This window comes from Mauremys mutica, chromosome 3 (assembly GCF_020497125.1).
Source record: "Mauremys mutica isolate MM-2020 ecotype Southern chromosome 3, ASM2049712v1, whole genome shotgun sequence".
Lineage (NCBI taxonomy): Eukaryota > Metazoa > Chordata > Testudines > Geoemydidae > Mauremys > Mauremys mutica.
In genome coordinates this window covers 113,542,008-113,562,059 of record NC_059074.1, presented here as the reverse complement: position 1 = coordinate 113,562,059, position 20,052 = coordinate 113,542,008, and the positions used below count along the sequence as shown (strand labels likewise).

Sequence of the window (20,052 nt, the reverse complement as noted above, 5' to 3'; positions counted from 1 at the left end):
AGGAGTATTTGGCCACTAACTTTTTAAAGAGAGATTTTAAGACATTTTATAAATGTCAAACAAAAACGTTTCACAGTAAAACATAGGGATTGAGGGTCTGGCAAGTTTAAAAACAACTTTCTTGAAAATCTTATGTAATAAAAGTAATGTAACATACATATAATATAATTATTTGTTTCTCCTTTCCAAAGTGGAATCCATGTTCAGTTTGTGATTTAAAGCACTGTACATACAATACAGTGATCACACTGCAAGGACATGACTCACCACACAATGACACACAAAACTCAGTATACCCTTGAATCTTTGCAAGTTTTTTTTTTTTTAATATATTTTTTTGGAAAAGTATAAACAAAGTCACCCTCCAGCTTACATTTTGTTTTCCTGTGTTCTGGCTACACCTGTGTCTAGGAAACAATGTAATCAGATGTAACGAATATCCCTTCTGTTAACTAGTAATAAAAAGAAAAAAAATCTTCAAGACAGTTTCATCGCTTAACAGGATGCTTAACACAAAACAACAGATGTGCAATCATCAACTGTAGCCTATTCATTTCCTTTGTGAGGAAAAAAAAAGTAATGGTCACCAATTAAGAATTCCTATCTACTGGACACAAAAGGAAGTGTACACTTTTCCCTGATCATTTGACTGTAACAATAGAAAATGTCAGCGGGAAATTGTTGTCTACTTGCTTGTATATATGCAGGGAAGCAGAGCATGTGTCTTGGCATTTTTGTTTTAATTCATTTTGTTTGACATTTTGATGTGCAAGAATTTCTAGGAAAAACATCTCTCACCATGTAACATACAAGGCTTAATCCAGCGATAGAGGTTGGATTAGGTCCACACTGTTTTGCTGAATTTACTTTGGCGGGGGGGGGGGGGGGAGCAGAAAATGTTTTCATTAAATTTGACAAGATACATAGTAAATATGGATATCTCAGAACTACAACAAATTTTGTAATGTAGACAAACAAAAACAGTCTTTAAAATGCTACTGCACGTATGCCAAACCTTAAGTTAAGAACACGTTGCTAACACAAATGTGCATAAATATTTATCTGACCATTATATTTTTCATTGTATTAGTCTCCTTAGAACACCAGCCATGTAAGTGGGGTCATGTTGATTGGTCACCTTTTTAAAATGAAAGGAGTGCCATTCTGGTGTAGGTGGGTCTAGTACAGGAGTGGACAAACTACAGCCCATCAGAGCTCTTAATCCAGTTCTTGAGCTCCTGCCAGGGTGCCGGCTCAGGGGGTTTCCAGGTCTGGCACTCCAACCATGGAGCGGGGTCAGGGCTCCGCGCAGCTGCCAGAAGCAGCAGCATGCCCCTCCCCCCCCGGTTCCTATGCGTAATGGCAGCCAGGATGCTCTGCACACTGTCCCCACCCCAAGCACAACCCTTGCAGTGCCCATTGGCTGGGAACCATGGCCGATGGAGCTGCAGGGGCAGCGCCTGCAGACAGGGCAGTGCACAGAGCCGCCTGGCCACAGCTCCGCATAGGAGCTGGAGGGGCACATGCCGCTGCTTTCAGGAGCTGCTTGAGGTAAGCAGTGCCTGAAGCCTGCACCTCTGACCCCCTCCTGTGCCCCAACCCCAGCCCTGATTCCTCTCCTGCCCTCCAAACCCCTTGATCCCAGCCCCACCCCAGAGCCTGCACACCCAGCTGGAGCCCTCCGCTCTCTCCCTGCACCTGAAGCCCCTGCCCCAGCCTGGAGCCCCCTCCCACGCCCTGAACTCATTTCTGGCCCCACCCCAGAGCCTGCACCCCCAGCCCTCACCCCCTTCTGCAGCCAACCTCCAATTTCTTGAGCATTCATGGACTGCCATACAATTTCCATACCCAGATGTGGCCCTCGGGCCAAAAAGTTTGCCCACCCCTGGTCCAGTACATTAAGTCTAACTATCACACAGGAACATTAGGTTTTATTTGTGCATGGTCTCTCTTGCCCTCCTGCTGGAGAATGTTAGACAGAATCCACTGGAGTGGGTTATAAATTTAGCAGGGTCGTTGTATTAACAACTCACTATTTGCAAGGCAAGTTGAGAAGTACGTTTCTTGTCTTTCTCAAGTGACTTTCTTCAAGGTGATTTTTTTTTTAAATGTCTTCGTCTAAACCCTGCAAAACAGTGAAAGTCCCTAAATCTCTGCTCTTCCCTCCTCCACCCTACAAAAAAGACAGCTCAGTTTCCACTGACAGAATTTCAGTACATAGGAAAGCCAATTTTTAAAAAATAAATTATGTACAGTGTACTCTAATCAGTGGAATACTACAGGCTCAATAAAAGTGTCAAGACGACAAAAATGGGTCAGGCAGTTCATAATGGCATTATTTCAATCTGACCAGAAGTCATTTACAACTCATAGATTTTTGGGTCTATTTACAATTAGTCGGTGGCCTTAGCCAAGTTCCTAGGCCCCAATCTAGCAAAATACTTGAGCACATGCTTAAATTTAGGCACAAATATTCTCATGGCTATCAGTGGAACTACTTGTGTGCTTAAAAAAATTAAGTAAGTGTGTTGCCAGATGAGGGTCCCAGTTAAAAATAAAGAAAAGTCTCCACATCACAAAATGACACCACCACAGCTGGAACCCTTTTTGCTCATTCTATGTGCCTTCCCCACACACTAATGACAGAACAGATCTTTAAGGAACCAACTTCCCTATAGCCGTACAGTTCCCTTCCCTTCCCATGCAGCTTTCTAGTTCTTACGCATTTGATTTTAGGGCATGAGAAACAAAGCTTAGATCTGGCCCAAACAATGATGCACAGATGAGCAGTGAACATTTTTTAAAGAGTGCATTGGCCTTTTAAGAAAACACACATTACATGTTAAATACAGCCTCTGAATTCCTGGAGCAATTGCATAGTTCCGACATTTCTTTCTTCATTACACAGAGGGCATGATTTTCAGAGGTGCTGAGCACCAGCAGCTCCCATTAATTCTGCTTTTAAGAAAAAAAAAATCAGGCCCACTTGTGACAATGTTATTTTTAAAGAAATCAAGCTTAGAAACCAATCAGAAAAAGAAAAAAAAAACCACAACGCTGATGTAATAGTTGAATTAGGATGTGTCAGAACAAATAAATGTCATACAGTCATCCTCCCCCCCGCCTTTCAAAATCTTTTACAGAGGAAACGTCATCGGAAACATCAGAATTATATGTGTGGCACATTTCCTATAAATTATTTGGTAGCTCTATACAATTAAAAGTAGAGCCACAAAGGGCCAGTATCAGACCCAACCACTGAACTAAGCTTTTACAGAAAAGCAAGATCAATGCATCATATTTCAGCTCTCCTCCCACATTCACAAGACACGAATTCTTTTTTAGATCTTTAAACTTCATATTTCCCCCGTGTCTCTGCTTTACAGCCTGTTCTAAGGCATATTCCTACACTCCAGGTTTTTCAATACAATACTTGCCAATGGGCTTCATTAGCAGCCTGCATAATTCGCTGTCATATTTCCCGAAGAACTCTAGAAATCCTTTTGCTTCTTTGAGCACTGCTATTTCAGTGGGCAGTGAAGATGGGAATACCTGAGAGCCCTTGTTAGTGTTTTAGCCAGTTTTATTCCTTGTTCATCATCGGAACGTATTAAACTCACCAAAATTTGAAAAGCTTAGATTTAAGTAGCAGTTTTGAATTGGAATGGGTACTTTGCGTTGACAGTTTATGAAGATCAATAGCTTTCCAGATCCAGATCAAAAGCTCAATGTGCATTTTTGCATGTCTGTGTATGTCATACTGAACACTGATAAAATGCTTTACTTTGTACAGTTTATAAGTGTACATACACAATATTCGTGGTCAAATAAATCTCTTTGTAATTGACTTTTAGCAAATAACATAGCAACAAATGTATTCAATTTAGACCATAACATTTTTAAAATGTGTATTAAAATATGGATCATACTAAGCATTGCTATTTTAGTAAAATATTGACAAAGAATTTCTGTTAGTTCTTCTTGGGCCTCCATGAAATATTTTGTTAATTAAAGTGATAGTTATTCTTCTGATCCAACAGAGCATAAGGCCTATCTCATTTTCATCAGATGCAAGTTACGGAAAGAATTTCATTTTAATTAAATACTATGCAATCAAAAACACAGCAGACCCTCATTTCCTCTTCAATATACTAACTCTGCCAGGAAACGCTGCTCACCGAGAATTGGTTACACTCTCAAATGCATTTGGATTGCTAAGGTAAAGCACAGAAATAGGTTATAAACCCTGGCATCAGCTGGTAATGAAAGATATTATTTAAATTAATGTTCTAACACCACTATCTTAGTTGACTATTTTTTTTAATTTGCAACACTGATTTTTAGAACCCTGCATTACAAACAGGGTGTGCTATTAAAGTTATACATACATACTACATAGAGTTTCTAAGCTGAAGCCAATCTGGAAGGAATAAAATCAGGTTATTTGCAAGTAACTGGGTTTCTCCAAACATTTTGCCTCCATGGTGTCCTTGGAGTTACCCACAAGACTTATCACTGAATACGCACTTTCTTCCAAGACAATAAAAAGCTCCTTTTTTGTTGGAATCAAGTCAGTCAGATTTGCGAATTGGAGTGAAATCATTTCTACGCCCAGTTGCCATGTATAAACTTCACTGGAAGCTCTCTGGTGTATCCATAGCCATTATCTTTAGGTACCTATATGCCTGCCATTGCTGTAGTTCCCTATCTCCTCACCATCTGTAAAGTATTTACCCTGTGAGCAGGGGCGGCTCTAGCAATTTCGCCGCCCCAAGCACAGTGGCACGCGGCATGGGGGCGCTCTGGTGGTCGCTGGTCCCGCGGCTCCGGTGGACCTCCCGCAGACGTGCCTGCGGAGGGTCCGCTGGTCCCGCGGCTCCGGTGGAGCATCCGCAGGCATGCCTGTGGGAGGTCCACCGGAGCTGCGGGACCAGCGGACCCTCCGCAGGGATGCCTGCGGGAGGTCCACCCGAGCCGCCTGCCGCCCTCCCGGTGACAGGCAGAGCGCCCGCCGCGGCATGCCGCCCCAAGCGCGCGCTTGGCGCACTGGGGTCTGGAGCCAGCCCTGCCTGTGAGGCTGGAAAGTACCACTATTTCTAGCTAGTATCTCTGCCCTCCCACCCCCTCAAGAGCCAGTTTAAAAAAAAGATATTTAGCACCTAAAGATGCAATTGGCACCTAGGGGGATTTTCAATCATGCCTAGGTGCCTAATTCCCATAGTAAACAACAGGAACTAGGCACATAGACATTTCTGGAAATTCCACTAGGCACTTAACTGCATCTTTCAGTACCTAAAACCTTTTTTAAAAAAAACTGGCCTCAAATAACTTACCCTAGGTCACACACTATGCCTGTGGCGGAGCAAGAAATTGAAGCTGGTCTTCTGAGTTCAAGGCTATCACCTTAACTGCTGGACCATCCTTCCTCTCTATGACTCAAGATATTTCTGTCACCTATGGAGACAAGTCTAAAGGGAATCAGCATCTATCCAAAATGGATAGTCCACACATCTGTTCTTGATATAAGCAGCTATGTGTTCAAAAAGGCCTCAAAGCTGCTAGAGCCACACTAGATTCAGAGACTTGTTCTAACTGGTAACCACATCTAAGCTGGATATTTTAAGGGAGCCACTCAAAGAAAGGTGCACATCAATACCAACACACTCTGGTTTCTTGTCAGAAGCCAGATCAGGTGCCTATTTTGGTAGAATGGTGCTGCAGCATATTCTAACAAACTTTGCTTAACTGACCACTAACCTCCAAGAGTGTAGAATTGTGGACTTCCTAGAGAAAATAGATTCTCCAATAATAGCAGTTCTTCAAGTATATCCATATTCAGCAACTCCTCCATCTTTGCCCATCTTCAGATCATCATATTTCAGGCAGTTATGCAATCAGGAACCAAACCGGTATAGTAAATGTACCTCCTTTTATTAATGCAGTCTCAGTAAGTCACTGGTTGAGGTTTACCTGCTTTTCAGGATTTCATGATCCAGTGATAGCATCTCTCCTTAATAAGTATTTGTGTTTTTTGTTTCATACTTCTATCCCACCATGATCTAGTGCCAAGATACTAGAGAGTGGGTAGATTCCTTGGAAACAAAATATCAAGTGTTCTGACTCTGAACTTTCAAGTAACTATTGAAGTTAAGACTCTAGATAAAAAACAGATTTAAAAAAATTTACTGGAAGGTATGTTTATATACTTGGAGTGGAAACTGAACATTCAGCTGCAATTGATTTCCTGTATGGCAAAATACTCCAGGCATTTAGCTGGCTGGCAATATTACAGAGGTCTCCTACCATTACCAGTCCTTGAGACCAGAAAGCTCTGCCTGATGCTTATTCCTATGCCAGCATAAATAGAATCCCTGCTGAGTTTCCAAGCTACTTTGGTTTAGAGGGAACCAAACCATAAACAGGCAAAGTTCTACATCTTTAAAAAAATTACTATACTCAACTTGAATTGTATTATACAGTATTGCTTTATATTCACTCTCACCAAAAAGATATGATGCCCATCAAAAGAGATTCTCTATTTAAGAAAAAAACAAAAACAAAAAAAAGCGCCACCAAACTACACCAACATCTTAGATACATTAGTTATGAGGAGCTAATAAAAAAAATATTCACCACATAATTACTAAACTTCAGCATTGTGTTATGCTGAAAACTGTAATAGACCTTCAGAACAGACTTCACTGTTCATGTCACTCAAGAAAGCAGTCGTTTCCATATTTTTCTCAGTAAAAATTACCTGAAGAGAAAAAAATATATTCTTTTAATTTACTCCTGAAGACTTTGAGTCAGCTTTCTACTCTATTTAAATACATTGAATAACTGCCAGTAAAGTTTCTCAGAATTTGGAAACAATTATGTAAAAAGTAACTTCACAAGGTTTACTCTTTGATTATATTCTAATTGCAATCTTTCAAGTGTCCAGGTACCTGGTTGCATTATGGCTGTAATTAAAGTAAAACCAAGATGAGAAATGGCCTGTATACTTTCTCTCCTATTTTTCCCTTTAGTTCATGTTTCTTTTGTTCTCAAGACTTCCAGTAAACGAGGGACTCTCTTTAAATTCTAGAGGAATGAGATTGTTCAGGCATCCTAGCTGTAGCGAGGTTATCAACTGCTATAAAGTTCTACTCATACACTAATATAAAAGCCATTCTTCCCTATTGTGCAGAAAATTTAGGAGGCAGGTTGTCTCCTTAAACCAGTTAGCTATCTAATACATAAGGATTTGATACTGCGGTTTATAGATCAGTAAAATGTATAGTTATGCACATTTATAAAATAGTTATTCTGGAGATTCATTACAAACTAAACTTACTCTTAGAAAACATATAGCATTTAGAAGACATTAACAACAAATATCTCTAGAATGCATGAGTATCCTGTAGAGTTGAAATCTAACTAGGAGTATTTCAGACCTAAAGAGAAGCCTTATACAGGACCAAGTTAAACAAACGCCCCTAAAAAAAGCTAAAATTTAGACACATTATAAAGTTAACTAAACCTTAGCTAGTAATGACAACGTTCTTCTATGTAAAACATTTTGGCAGCTTGGAGGACTTCTCAAATTTGTATGTGGTTGTTTTTTGTGAACTATTCTCAAAAACATGTCAGGACAAAGTTTTCTTTCCAGAACATATTCTGGATGGAAGTCAGCCAAAATGATTTCCAGTATTAAGATGACAGGTGCTATATACTATTCTCACAGTAGTCTTTGAAATCACCCTCATTTCAAAATTTGTCTATGTCAGCCTTGTGAAGTTGCACTTAACTCATCATTGGAGCACACAAATGGACCAGAATTATGGCATTAGTGAAGTACTGGATGTTCTGAAAAGATTTTCCCAAAGCATACAAGTTTTCAACACAATAAATGTATTTTAAAAGCAGAGCTCTCTCTCTCCTCTGCTGTGGTTAACAAAAGAGGAACCCAAACCGAGACCACCTGTCTCACTTTTGATCCCAATATAAATGGTATTCCACAGACTTACAAATAATTTATTCAGATTTCAAAACACTCCTACAAATGGGATGCTAGTCCATCAAATCAGCCTGTTAACCCATGCGCCCATATGATGCCCAACTAAGTCTCATACACTCATACTCATGCTCAACACAGAGCACAATGTTTGGTTCATTTGTGCACTCCACAAAAATCCTTGGTGTAAGAATCTAATGCAATTTTTTTTAAAATAATTTAATAAAATACTAATATTTTTCCTAAGACAATTCATGTACATTGATATTTTAAATAACCCAATGTTACCTACGTAAGTGTGAACTGACATTAGCCAAACAGAGAGCAACAATGCAGGCTCATTAATTTGCATTGAGCGCTAAAGTAAAAGTTCACAGTAGTGACTGTTAATAGCACATTATAAAAATGCACTACAGTTTAGGTTACCTTATACAAAGCGACACTGACAAGCCTGACAAAGTCAAAGTCATCTTTTTTCTAGACTATCAATCCCAAATATATTGTCACCTCACACTCCTGAGCAGGGTGACCAGACAGCAAGTGTGAAAAATCAGGACAGGGGGTGGGGGCGGGAGGGGTAATAGGAGCCTATATAAGAAAAAGACGCAAAAATCAGGACTGTCCCTATAAAATTAGGACATCTGATCACCCTACTCCTGAGCAACACAAATAAGTGCCAAAAAGGTTGTGCACTAGTAACTTAGCCCCGAAGGCCAACACCAAGAAGTCTTCAGCAGCTGCCAGTTGTGATGGGGGTCAAGCTGCTGGCAATCTGCATCAGACCTTGTAACTGATTAATGAAATTAGTCAACAGCAAGTTTTTCTGAAGATTTCTAGGGTATGTCTACACAGCAACTAGACACCAATGCCTGGCCTGTGCCATCCTACTCAAGCTCATAGAGCTTGGGCTGTGGGGCTGTTTCACTGCTGTGTAGACTTTCTGGCTTAGGCTGGAGCTTGGACTCTAGGATCCTACAGTAATATCTTTGTTACCGTTCGAGTGATATATTTAATTAACTTTTGCAATGGTGTTGTTCTCAGGACGAGAGAGATAAGGTGAGTGAGATATCTTTTATTGGACCAACAGCTGTGTGTAACTCAAAAGCTTGCCTCTTTCACCAACAGAAGTTGGCCCAATAAAAGATATTACCTCACTCACCTTGTCTCTCATATTTAATTAAGTAATGCAGCAAAATTCACACCTCTAAAGACACAGCAGCAGGTTAAAGGTAGAAAAACCTGAGTGAATGTCCATGGTATTGTAATTTAGATACAGAGGTGTAATAGTTGCCTTAGAAATATCACAAATCAGATACACTAATGAACAGACAAGTCAACTGTGGTATTCAATTTCATAAATACTAACATGTTGCAGAATACTAGTCTCAGTTGCTTTACAATGGGAGATAAGTATCACTATTCCCATTTCAGACCTAGGAAACTGAGGCACAGAGAAAGTGACTTATCTAAGGTCACACACGTGGTTAGTAGTATAGTAATAATTACTCAGCTCTCCTGACTCCCAGTCCTTTGTCCTAGCCCCAGAACCACATTCCCTCAGAGAAAGTTGTCCATGTCAGGAGGATAAACTAAACAAACAACAAGCTGCACCTCCTCTTCCTAGCTGTAGCTATCAAAAGATTTCAATCTACAGCAGTTATGACTGGACACCTGTGCAGCTAATTCAAGAGGTCCTGCATTAACCCACTTCTGAGCTGTGCTCAGTACCTTCATCAGATGGATGCAATCCCTCAGCACCGACCAGCTCTACAACAATAGCACCTGGGGCTTAGTCTTGGAAAGTCTGAAATTCTGCAAATCCAATTACTTAAAAGTAATTTAATAAATACAAACATTGAAGACCTTGGGTTAGGGGATAATACAAAGGCTTTCATGGAATGTGAAGTACCAACCAAATATTATGAATGGAGTTGTTTGGATGTGAGGCATTAACTGTAATCAGAGGCCACGTAGGAGTGTGGGCACCCAGAACCTTGTAGAATTGAGCCTTTAAGCAGCACCCAGTTTCAGAGGTAGGCTTATCTGCAAAACAGCTGCCAGTTGGGTGGAAGACAATCTACATTGTCTAGGTATTTGTATTACACGGACAACAGTGGTATCAAAAAGATATTGACTCAGCAACAGAGCATGTCATAGACGTGGATTAACCCTTGCCTGCAAAGTTAATAAGATTCTTTCAGGTCTCCTGAATTAGCAGCAGCAGTTTTACCCCACAGACCTTTTACCAATATAAACGGAACCATTTAAAGATACAGATCAACACCAATTTAAGCTAACTCCATTTAAATTTGGTTTGACCAGCTAGCTGGTCAAGTCTAAACCACATCAGAATGTCTGAAAAAGGAGTTCTAGCTAGGTCCTTAAAAAAGACACAGCATGAATGACACAGCAACAGATTTAGTCAAGCATACCCTCTTGAAACTGAATTAACATGAACTGGTTTAAATTAAATAATGATGTAAAGGCCCTGTGTAGGTACAGGCTAAATTACTCCAGTCTACCTCTCACACTCTATCTACATACAAAGCTCACAATACTTCCAAGCTCAAATGCTGATATTTTATTCTTGTTACCACCAAAGCTGCTGTCCAGTGTAACATATTTATTGGTGTGAGATCCCTTTTCCTAGCAGACTTGCAGCTCTACCAACTTTGATGATATCTGAGGTTTTTCCTAAAGTCCTGGTGTCATATTATATTATTACATGTAATCTAAGCTTTCTTTTTTGCAGAAAAAAAGCTGGAAAATATACCACCACCCACCTCAAGACTCTAAAATCAAAGGGAGGGGGGAGGAGGGAATTTAAAAAAATCTCACAGTTTTTAAGCCATGAGCCTGACCTGTGATTTTTTTTTTTTTAATGTTTTCAGTTGGCAATACTGTTACAGCTACACAAAGGAGCTTGACTAGTTTCTCTGGCCCCCCAGAACAAAAGACTCGGTTAAAAAAAAAAAGTCTGTTTGAAGTCTAGTTCTCTGAAAAACATCTTTGTAAGAAAATAAATTAAATGGTATTATAGGGATTCATGTTTGTCCTCTCTCAGTGATTTCCATGTCAGATGTTCTCACTCTGCAAGTAAAACAGTATCTTTTCCAATTGGCAGTCCTGCACATTCAGTCCATGTTCATCACCACCATAGGTTCTCCATGCCAAACTAAGTATTCAGTGACACTCCTACAGTCCTATTTTCTTCAAATTCGGTAGAGGGCTGGAGTGTCTCCCACTCACCTTCTCTTAATATTGCAGAACATGTGGTGGGAATAAACAGTAGTAAAATGGTATCTTTGTTACTAACATCAGCAGGTATGAAGACTCTGAAAAGAGTCAGGGAGTAGCTCTGTTGCATAACAGAGTACCATATTCTACCATTACTTTTCAGAATAATACCACACTTCTCATGTTTACAGTACACTAATGATTGTTGCCATTTTACACATTTTTATTAATGCATTTCCAAGAAGCCTAAGAAAATTTAATTTCAACTGAGGTAATAATTAATTTGCTTTAGTAATTTTATGCAGATAAAATGTATTCCTCCAATACTCACCTAGAAAATTATTCTGTTATAGGTTCCTGTTCATATTTTGCTTTGTATGCAGAGGACAGATTCCTTTAAACTAACTCAGAATTGTAAATATTGATTTATAGATTGTTTCTCAGATTTACTTTCCATAGAAGGAATTCTGCAAATATTTCCTTTATCTTATCAAATGCTTTGATTTGAATCTTTAAAAAAAGAAAACATTAATTCCATATTTCAGGCTATTTTTTAAAGTTGTGTTTGTCAGTTGGAGTTTATTACACATTTTATAACACATTCTGAATGTTGTGAGAGATTTTTTTTAAAAACACAAAATCCAGTGCTGTACTCTTAAGTCTTAGAGATCTGACATTTATGAATTGCACAAAGAGAGAGAATTCAATATACAACCTAATTTCAATTTGTGGAGTGCTGTGTTTAATCTATGACAGTATTCTTTTAAAACACTAATAAGAGTTTATATTTGTCCTCCCCAGTTTATGATACCTTTGGTTACACTTCAACAGTTTTCCCAACCACAGGCTGCAGATGAAGCCACTATATAGACAGAGGCTGTGCCTACACTGATGCAGACCCACCAGTAATGCTGATGGCGGGTGAGCCACTATAGGCAGAGTAGCAGCATTTTTACCACTGTCTCATCCGATTCCATTCAGAACATTAGTCATAGTAGTACATATTATGATAGCATCTGAAGCCCTCAATCAGGATCAGAGCCCTGTTGTGCTGAGTACTGTACACATACAGAAAAGATAATATCCTTGCACTGGAGTGTTTACAGTCTAAAGCCCCAAATCAGGAAAACATGCTTATATGATATCCAATTTATTTTAATAGGGCTTAAACATCCTTCCTGAATAGGCATCTCCCACCCAGCAGGTGGGTGCCGCAACCACTGGGGTACAGAGTCACTCTCTCTCTCGCTCTGTCCCAATGACTATGTAAGTATTTATCCACAGTGGAACAGCCAGAGAGAGAGAGAGAGAATGAGAATCGAAGGAGACCCCATGTCCACTCCCCTTCAGCTCCAATCACTCTTTGATTATTTATCAACCATGGAACAGCTTCAACAGGAGAGACTAAGGGAGTCTGACATCAGAATATCCCACAGCCCAGTGCTTAGAGCATTCTCCTGAGAGGTGGGAGATCCACATTCACATCCTTTCTACCCCTGTGGCAAGCAAGTACTCTAACCACTGGGCTAAACATTATAAGGTGGGCACTGGCACCACCTCCTCCTCTTCAGCTGTTTTATGTGGAGCAAAGCAGGTGCCTAACTCATTCCTGCAAGAAACACCTTAGATGCCTGACTCCAGGTGATGGGTTCTTGTTCATGGATTGCTTAGCAGAGATAGGCGCCTAAGTCAGGGATTCTCGCAACAAATATTCTGGTGACCTCAGAGTGACCAACTCTTGCTGGTGGCCACTCTAACCATTTTTCCTAGAATATTTAAATTAACTTTAGGAAAAACAAATAAATATGCACGTGTGTCCAAATCATTGTAATTTATGCATTGCAGACTCAATAATAAAAATAATGTACAGTTGTCTCTATTCTTTACTGCACCTAAACAGAATAGAAATACAAATAAGGTGCTTTGCATGTTTTGCCCATTGGTTGATTTTTAAGACTTGCTAGTTAGTAAGTTTGCTACTGTGAAAAATATTTGTTAATATCAGTTTTCACAGCATACTTACTCAGCCCCAGCAAGCTGGGTGACAAATTGAGCCCTGGATGGGGAGTTGGATTGGGAGGTGGGGGGACTAGGGGTGATGGGGGGGCAGTGAGCCTGGAAATGGATCTCAGGGGCCAGAGCCCGAAGCCCAGAAGCTGGGGGCCAGAGCCTGTCACAGCACAGCCAGAGCCTGCCACCCACCACCCCAGGTCTGACACCCAATCACCACCGCCCCTGGGAAGGTGGGGAACTCACACCGGTCACCTGTTTGTGTTGTGTAAGTGTTTGTGGCTCCAGAAGTAGGCATGGATCAGCATTTGCTGGCAGCCCTGAGGTAGGGGCCGCTGCTTTGCCCCTCCCCCAATCACCACCCAGAGAGGCTGTGGCCACAAGAAAAGCCCCCGGTGGCTGCATTTGCGAAATGCTGGCCTAAGTCCAGGCTCCTGGAAGGCATCTACCTCTGTGAGAGGGGCAGGGCTTAAGACACATGCCCCTCATCAGCATGTCCCATTGGCTAGCTTAGCTAGCTCTTTGCCTAGCATGCTGGCTTTTGTGCATCACATTCTTAGGTACTTATCTTTCCCCATTCATCATATAGGGATCCTAGGTGCCTAATTTAGCTTTATGAATTGCAACATTATTCCTGTGATTTTCTAGGTGCTATGATGCGCAGCACTGCAACACATAAGGCCTTGTCTATGCTCAAAACAGTACACTGCAGCTGCGCCACTGTACCACTTTAATGTAAAACACTACCTATGCCAACGGGAGGGCTTCTCCCATCAGTGTAGACAATCCACCTCCCCAAGAGGCAGTAGCTAGGTTGATGGAAGAATTCTTTCCCACCCCCCAGGGATTTTTTCCACACCCCCAAGCAATGTAGATGGGTTCACCTAACTTTTTAGTGTAGACCAGGCCTAAATCCTTTCATGGATTCCACCCTTATATCCTGTTCACGGAAAGTAAAAAGATGAAGATGACTAACTGCAAGTAAGGTTACTTCTTTGTGATTTCCATAAATAAGTTTAATGGAAGCAGAGGTCCTCTATTGAAAACATCTCAAAAGCCATGTATTAAATCATCTTCTACCTGGGCTTCACGTCAAAGGTGCACATAAATATGCAAGTTAAATAAATCCTCTCCCTCTGTTCCACAAAGCACTAACTATCTGGATGGAGATTAACCCTTTAGAAGCTACATTTCTAAACTTCCCTCTCTAGAATGCCATTTTAATAATTAAAAGGCATTCTAGTTAAGAAAACTTTTTGCACCATCTATTAAAATAAGGACATTTTGTGGCAAGCTTTCAAAGAGTTGCACAGGATTTTCAAAAGGAGAAATATTTGACCCCAAACTTAAAGCAGTTTGAAAGGTATACTCTGTGCCTTAATTCTAACAGAGCTTTCCCTCTTTAGAAAGACCAAAGAATTATGGTAAATGTCAGTAAGAACAAACACTAGTATATTAATGACGGAGAAGTTATAACGAGGAGTACTCGTGGCACCTTAGAGACTAACAAATTTAGTTATAGAAGTTATAGAAGTTCTAAACATTATAACATATAAATCCAACAACATCCCACTCTACATTGTTAAACTTTTAGAAATATCCAATAATATGCTAACACCATGGTAATATGACAAACATTTAATATTGAAGCTACTGAAACATTCTCAGAGCATTGTGGATAGTTTCCAGTTTGTCAACTTTGTCAGGGAAAGGAGCTAAAGTTAAAAAACTGACTATTTGGATGTATAAGGGAACCATTTAATGCCCTCTAGGGACAAGAATTTCAGCCCCCCATTCTAAAAGAAGCATCTTTGAAGTTAATGAGATTTAACTTTATTCATATTTTGTGTATATTGTCAGCCAAAGCATCCATGTGCATCTTTAAAAGTTCTCAGAATTAAGACAACTGCATACCACAAAAATCAAAAGTTGAAAAATAAAGCTTAAGACAGTTACATATGTAGCTTTCTAAGTTATACATCCAGTAGTTGCTACAGCCAAATTTAGCTTTGTACAAGCTAACAGGATTCCTTTATAAATTTAGCTAGAGCAGGGGTCAGCAACCTTTCAGAAGTAGTGTGCCGAGTCTTCATTTATTCACTCTAATTTAAGGTTTTGCGTGCCAGTAATACATTTAACGTTTTTAGAAGGTCTCTTTCTATAAATGTATAATATATAACTAAACTATTGTTATATGTAAAGTAAAGAAGGTTTTTAAAACGTTTAAGAAGCTTCACTTAAAATTAAATTAAAATGCAGAGCCCCCCAGACCAGTGGCTAGGAACCCAGGCAGTGTGAGTGCCACTGAAAATAAGCACACGTGCCATAGGTTGCCTACCCCTGAGCTAGAGGCTTGAGCAACAAACACTTGTAGAAATCTGAACCACAAATGCTAGGCAGTGTTCCTCCAAGAAGGAAACAGAGAGGCAAAGAAAACTACTACTAATATAAGAGTTAGTATTTATTATTATTTTTAAATCACCCATTCATTGTGATTTATGTAGGCAGTTTCATGTCATTATTATTTGCTCACACTTTTGATCCACTCCTAATGTTGTCTATAAGGGCAAGAAATAAGTTAAATCCCAACTGTATCAGTATCCTAATTAACATTTAAAGGGGAAAAAAAGATACCAAGAGCCAGCCCAATATGAAATTGTGTTTTGTTCCAGGACCCTTGCTCCTCATGCTGGGAGTGCTGAGGCCTTGCAAAGAAAAGGAGAAATGAAGTGAATCATCTTATTCAACAATGACCCTTTGGCTGATTTAAGGACAGGAGTTGATGGGTTCTGAAGGGCTCCCATTCTATCCTTCCAGAAGGACAACAGCTGTGACATAAGGCCTTCAGAGTCAGGAAAAGAAACCAAGGACAGGCAACAGGGAAATTGTCAGGGCTCCAAAAGAGAAACAGGAAGAAAATATATATATGAAGATGATTGGTCATATTTTTAAATGCTTTAGGGAACAGACACCAGAACCAAACTGACACTAACTATATTTATTTTAAAAGAACCAGGTTTAATAAAAATACATTAGAATTTGTAGAGTTTAATTCCAAATAATTACCACCAGGCATTTGGGCTTTAACATGTGGTTCAAAACAGAGGCATTATGAAACCTGTATCAAATTTTCAGAGATTTGATCATGCAGTATGTTAAACGTTAATGAAAACTACTTCTGGTGCTGCGTGTACAAAATATGGCCTTTGCTCAGATTTTAAGATCACACTTAATTGTAGCCAAACACAAAAGTACTTTTGTGGACAAAAACAGCTGAACATTGTTTGTACCCTTCATAAATATATTACACACAGGATGCTTTACTACCTGATGTGATATTCCTGCAGTGCATTATTTACACGTCAGATTTTTGCAGTGCTGGAGTAGAAAGAGAAGGGCCACACAAAGAAGGAGGGTAGTCTAAACAACTTCTAAGTTGATGGATTTTCCTCATTAAAAGCAAACAACTGAAGGGATGGGCTGGATTTTAAAAAAAAATCCTCCCGTTTCTGAAATGTTATCGGCACAATGGCTCTTCCACTGGGTTACACTCCTCAGCAAATCCCCAGGCAGGAGAGTGGCAGTAGCTACCTCCTTGGGAAAGCTAGTACAGGTAAAGCAATAGCTTGTCCCCTGCCTCAGATGCCGGAGCTTAACCAAGTTGAAACTCCAGATGTTTCCCTCCAGCCCCAGCCACGCTTGCTGCCGTCCCCTGTGTTATAATCTAGAGGCTCGTGCTCACCAGCAAAACACGCAGCGCCGTGCGAAGGAACCGCGACTCGCCTTCCACACGAGCGACACAGGACTGCGGGCCACCCCGGCCCCGCACTAGAGACGTGCCGGCCGGCCGGGACACGGGGGGATTTGAGACTATCCGTGCAGCGAGCCCCCCCGCCCAGTCACAGCGCGGCTGCCCCGCCTCTCGGCAGGTAACAAACGCGAGGCGAATCCCCCGGGCTCCTGAGCCCCGTTTTACCGCCCGGCCCGCGCAGGGGAGGGGAGCGGCCTCCCGGCTCTATCCGCCCCACAGCGCTGCGCTTCTGGAGCGGTGCCCGCGTCTGTCCCTCCCCGCGGGGATCCGCAGGGCAAGTGACCCCGCGGGCGGTGGCTTAGCCCGGCAGTACCCGGGCCCGGCGGGTGCGGAGCGGCTCCCACACACGCCCCTTTCCGCCCCCGCGGAACGGAGTCAGGCCCCCCGGCCGCCTCTGCCCCCAGCCCAGCCCCACCGCTGCCTGCTCCGAAGCAGCCCGACAATGATCCGCCCCCACCAGTAACAGCCGCCGGGACCCAGCCGGCTCCCTGGGAGAGGACACCGGAGGGGAGAGAGCGGGAGAAGCGGCAGCCCCGGGAGCGGGCAGGAGAACGCGCTACCTGGGGGCTTGCATCAGTGGAGGAGGAGAAGGAGGAGACCTGTTCCGCAGCACAAAGCGCTCGCTCGCTCCCTTTCCCCGGGGTGCCGGCGGCAGCTCCCAGCCGCTGCTGACGGGCGTCCCCCAGTCAGCCCCGCACACCCCGAGTGTTTATACCCGGGGGCGGAGAGCGCTGGTCTCCAGCAGTCGCCCAACCCGCAGCGCCTCGTCCTCTGGCGGCTCCTGCCGCTCCGGCTCTGGGGCAGCAGCTTATTCTCCAAACTTCCTGCTCCTCCCGTGCGGCCGGGGCGGCTTGTAAAACTCCCCCTCCTCCAGCCGCAGCTCTGCCCGCGGGCTCGGCCCCTCCCCAGGGAGGCCCGGCTCGGCTCGGCTCGGCCCGGCCTCCGGCTGCAGCTGACTTCCCCCCGGAGCGGGAGATTAACCACTTGGACTTGACTCTGGAGCGAAGCCAAAGAGAACAGTCAAATTACAGCCCGCTGGAGAAAAAAACCCTCAGCTACTGTTTTCACACACACACAAAGCAAGCACTCCACTACTTTCCGGGGGCTTCCTTCCTGGCCTGGGCTAAACTTACAGCCTTTCCCTTGTGTTTTCTGTTAAACCTCAGGGGGGAGTGACTACCTTCTTACACTTTAAATCACGCTACTAGTGTCTACATCCCAAGAGGAAACTCACATACTGGAGGGAGACACACCCCTTGATGTTGCATGATGATAAACCAGCCCTTGTCCCTTTAAAATATTATAAGGTGGTGATTAATGGAGTAATTGCATCTCTTGTGATTTAGTTTAGGCTATTAAGGGAAAGGGACACTGTTAACTTGAAATCTAGTCAATTTAAAAAAAAAAGTTCAAAGTGTCTTTGCATACTACACCTGTCCGGAGTCTCCTTGGTAGTTTTGTGGCTTTACAATCACATTTTCCTATTTTTAAACATGTTTTTTTCTGTTTTGTGTTGCTTTGTGAAAGATCCACTTAAATAGAGGAAACTGCCTAACAAAAGTTTAACATAAAGCCCCAGTCCTGCATCACAATGAGACTCTGTGGCCAAGCAGTCTCACTGAAGGCAATGGGACACAGGGATCAAGCTGTCAGAATAGTCTGATGCGGGATCAGAGCCTAACTGACCATACCGAGAAAAATTAAAACTGACTATGCACCATTGCAGTTAAACGCACAAAGTTAATTAACTGAAATAAGTAGAGAAAGATTTCTTTTCTTCTAATTGTTTTCCATTTATACTATGCTAGGTATTATAAACATAGCAGGTAAATCATTTTCAGGATGAAGGGTGATATACTTTCCACCTGTGCTATTTGATTACTCTTTGGTCTCTCTCAGCTTGGACAATTAGTCACTTTCACTTCTGAAGTGGCCTACTTGAATACTAGCCTGGTTCACTTTTTGTAACCCTTAGCTAGTCAATTTTGCTATCAAATTTCTCAGCCTTGCCAACATTAAGGGTTCAAAAATCCTGAGTCAAAAACCCAAGTGACTTAACTTTTATGAGATTTAAAAATAATAATTTCTTATTTCTATTTGCTTCTGTTTTTTCAGCTTTTAAGATTCATATTTTCAAGCACTGAAGTAAATTACCCTGATCTAAGTGCCAGTGTGGACAGTGCTATGTTGTTGGGAGAGCTTCTCCCACTGACATAGCTATCACTGCTCTCGAGGGCTAGAGTAAGTAAATCGACAGGAGTCCCAGCCGCTTAGAGCGTCTGCACTAGCAGCGGTGCAGCTGAAAACTCTGTAGTGTAGCCTTAGTGCAGGGGTTGGCAACCTTTCAGAAGTGGTGTGCCGAATCTTCTTTTATTCACTCTAATTTAAGGTTTCGCGTGCCAGTAATACATTTTAACATTTTTAGAAGGTCTCTTTCTATAAGTCTATAATACATAACTAAACTATTGTTGTATGTAAAGTAAATAAGGCTTTTAAAATGTTTAAGAAGTTTCATTTAAAATTAAAGTAAAATGCAGAGCCCCCCAGACTGGTGGCCAGGACCCGGACAGTGTGAGTGCCATTGAAAACCAGCTCGTGTGCCGCCTTCGGCACCCATGCCATAGGTTGCCTACCCCTGCCTTAGTGTCTTCTGCAGTTTCCATCTCTGTGGTATATAAAACCCCAATTCAAGAGAGCATGTAAGCAAATGCTTAACCTTAACATGTGCTTAAATACCCTTCCTGAATAGGGTGCTTTTCTAATTAAGGCCTAAGTCTCCAATCCTGCAAGTTGTTCCCCCATACCATGTCCATGCAAAACAATTTGCTTTCAATGTGTTCCATGGTACGCCCACATCTCGAATACTGTGTACAGATGTGGTCTCCTCACCTCAAAAAATATATTCTAGCACTAGAAAAGGTTCAGAAAAGGGCAACTAAAATGATTAGGGGTTTGGAGAGGGTCCCATACGAGGAAAGATTAAAGAGGCTAGGACTTT

General features: G+C 41.8%; 1 protein-coding gene across 3 annotated transcripts in view; it reads right to left on the bottom strand.

Annotated features, from left to right (window-relative positions):
- PLEKHG1 (pleckstrin homology and RhoGEF domain containing G1) overlaps positions 1-18,291 on the bottom strand; it is a 218,034-nt gene extending 199,743 nt beyond the window's left edge. For 2 of the 3 annotated variants that reach the window (XM_045011616.1, XR_006578438.1), the window contains exon 1: positions 17,770-18,291. The gene's annotated coding sequence lies outside the window, so the exon portion shown is untranslated. The remainder of the gene's footprint in view (positions 1-17,769) is intronic. The other variant, XR_006578439.1, reaches the window with a different exon arrangement.
- Between the last annotated feature and the right edge of the window lie 1,761 nt (positions 18,292-20,052).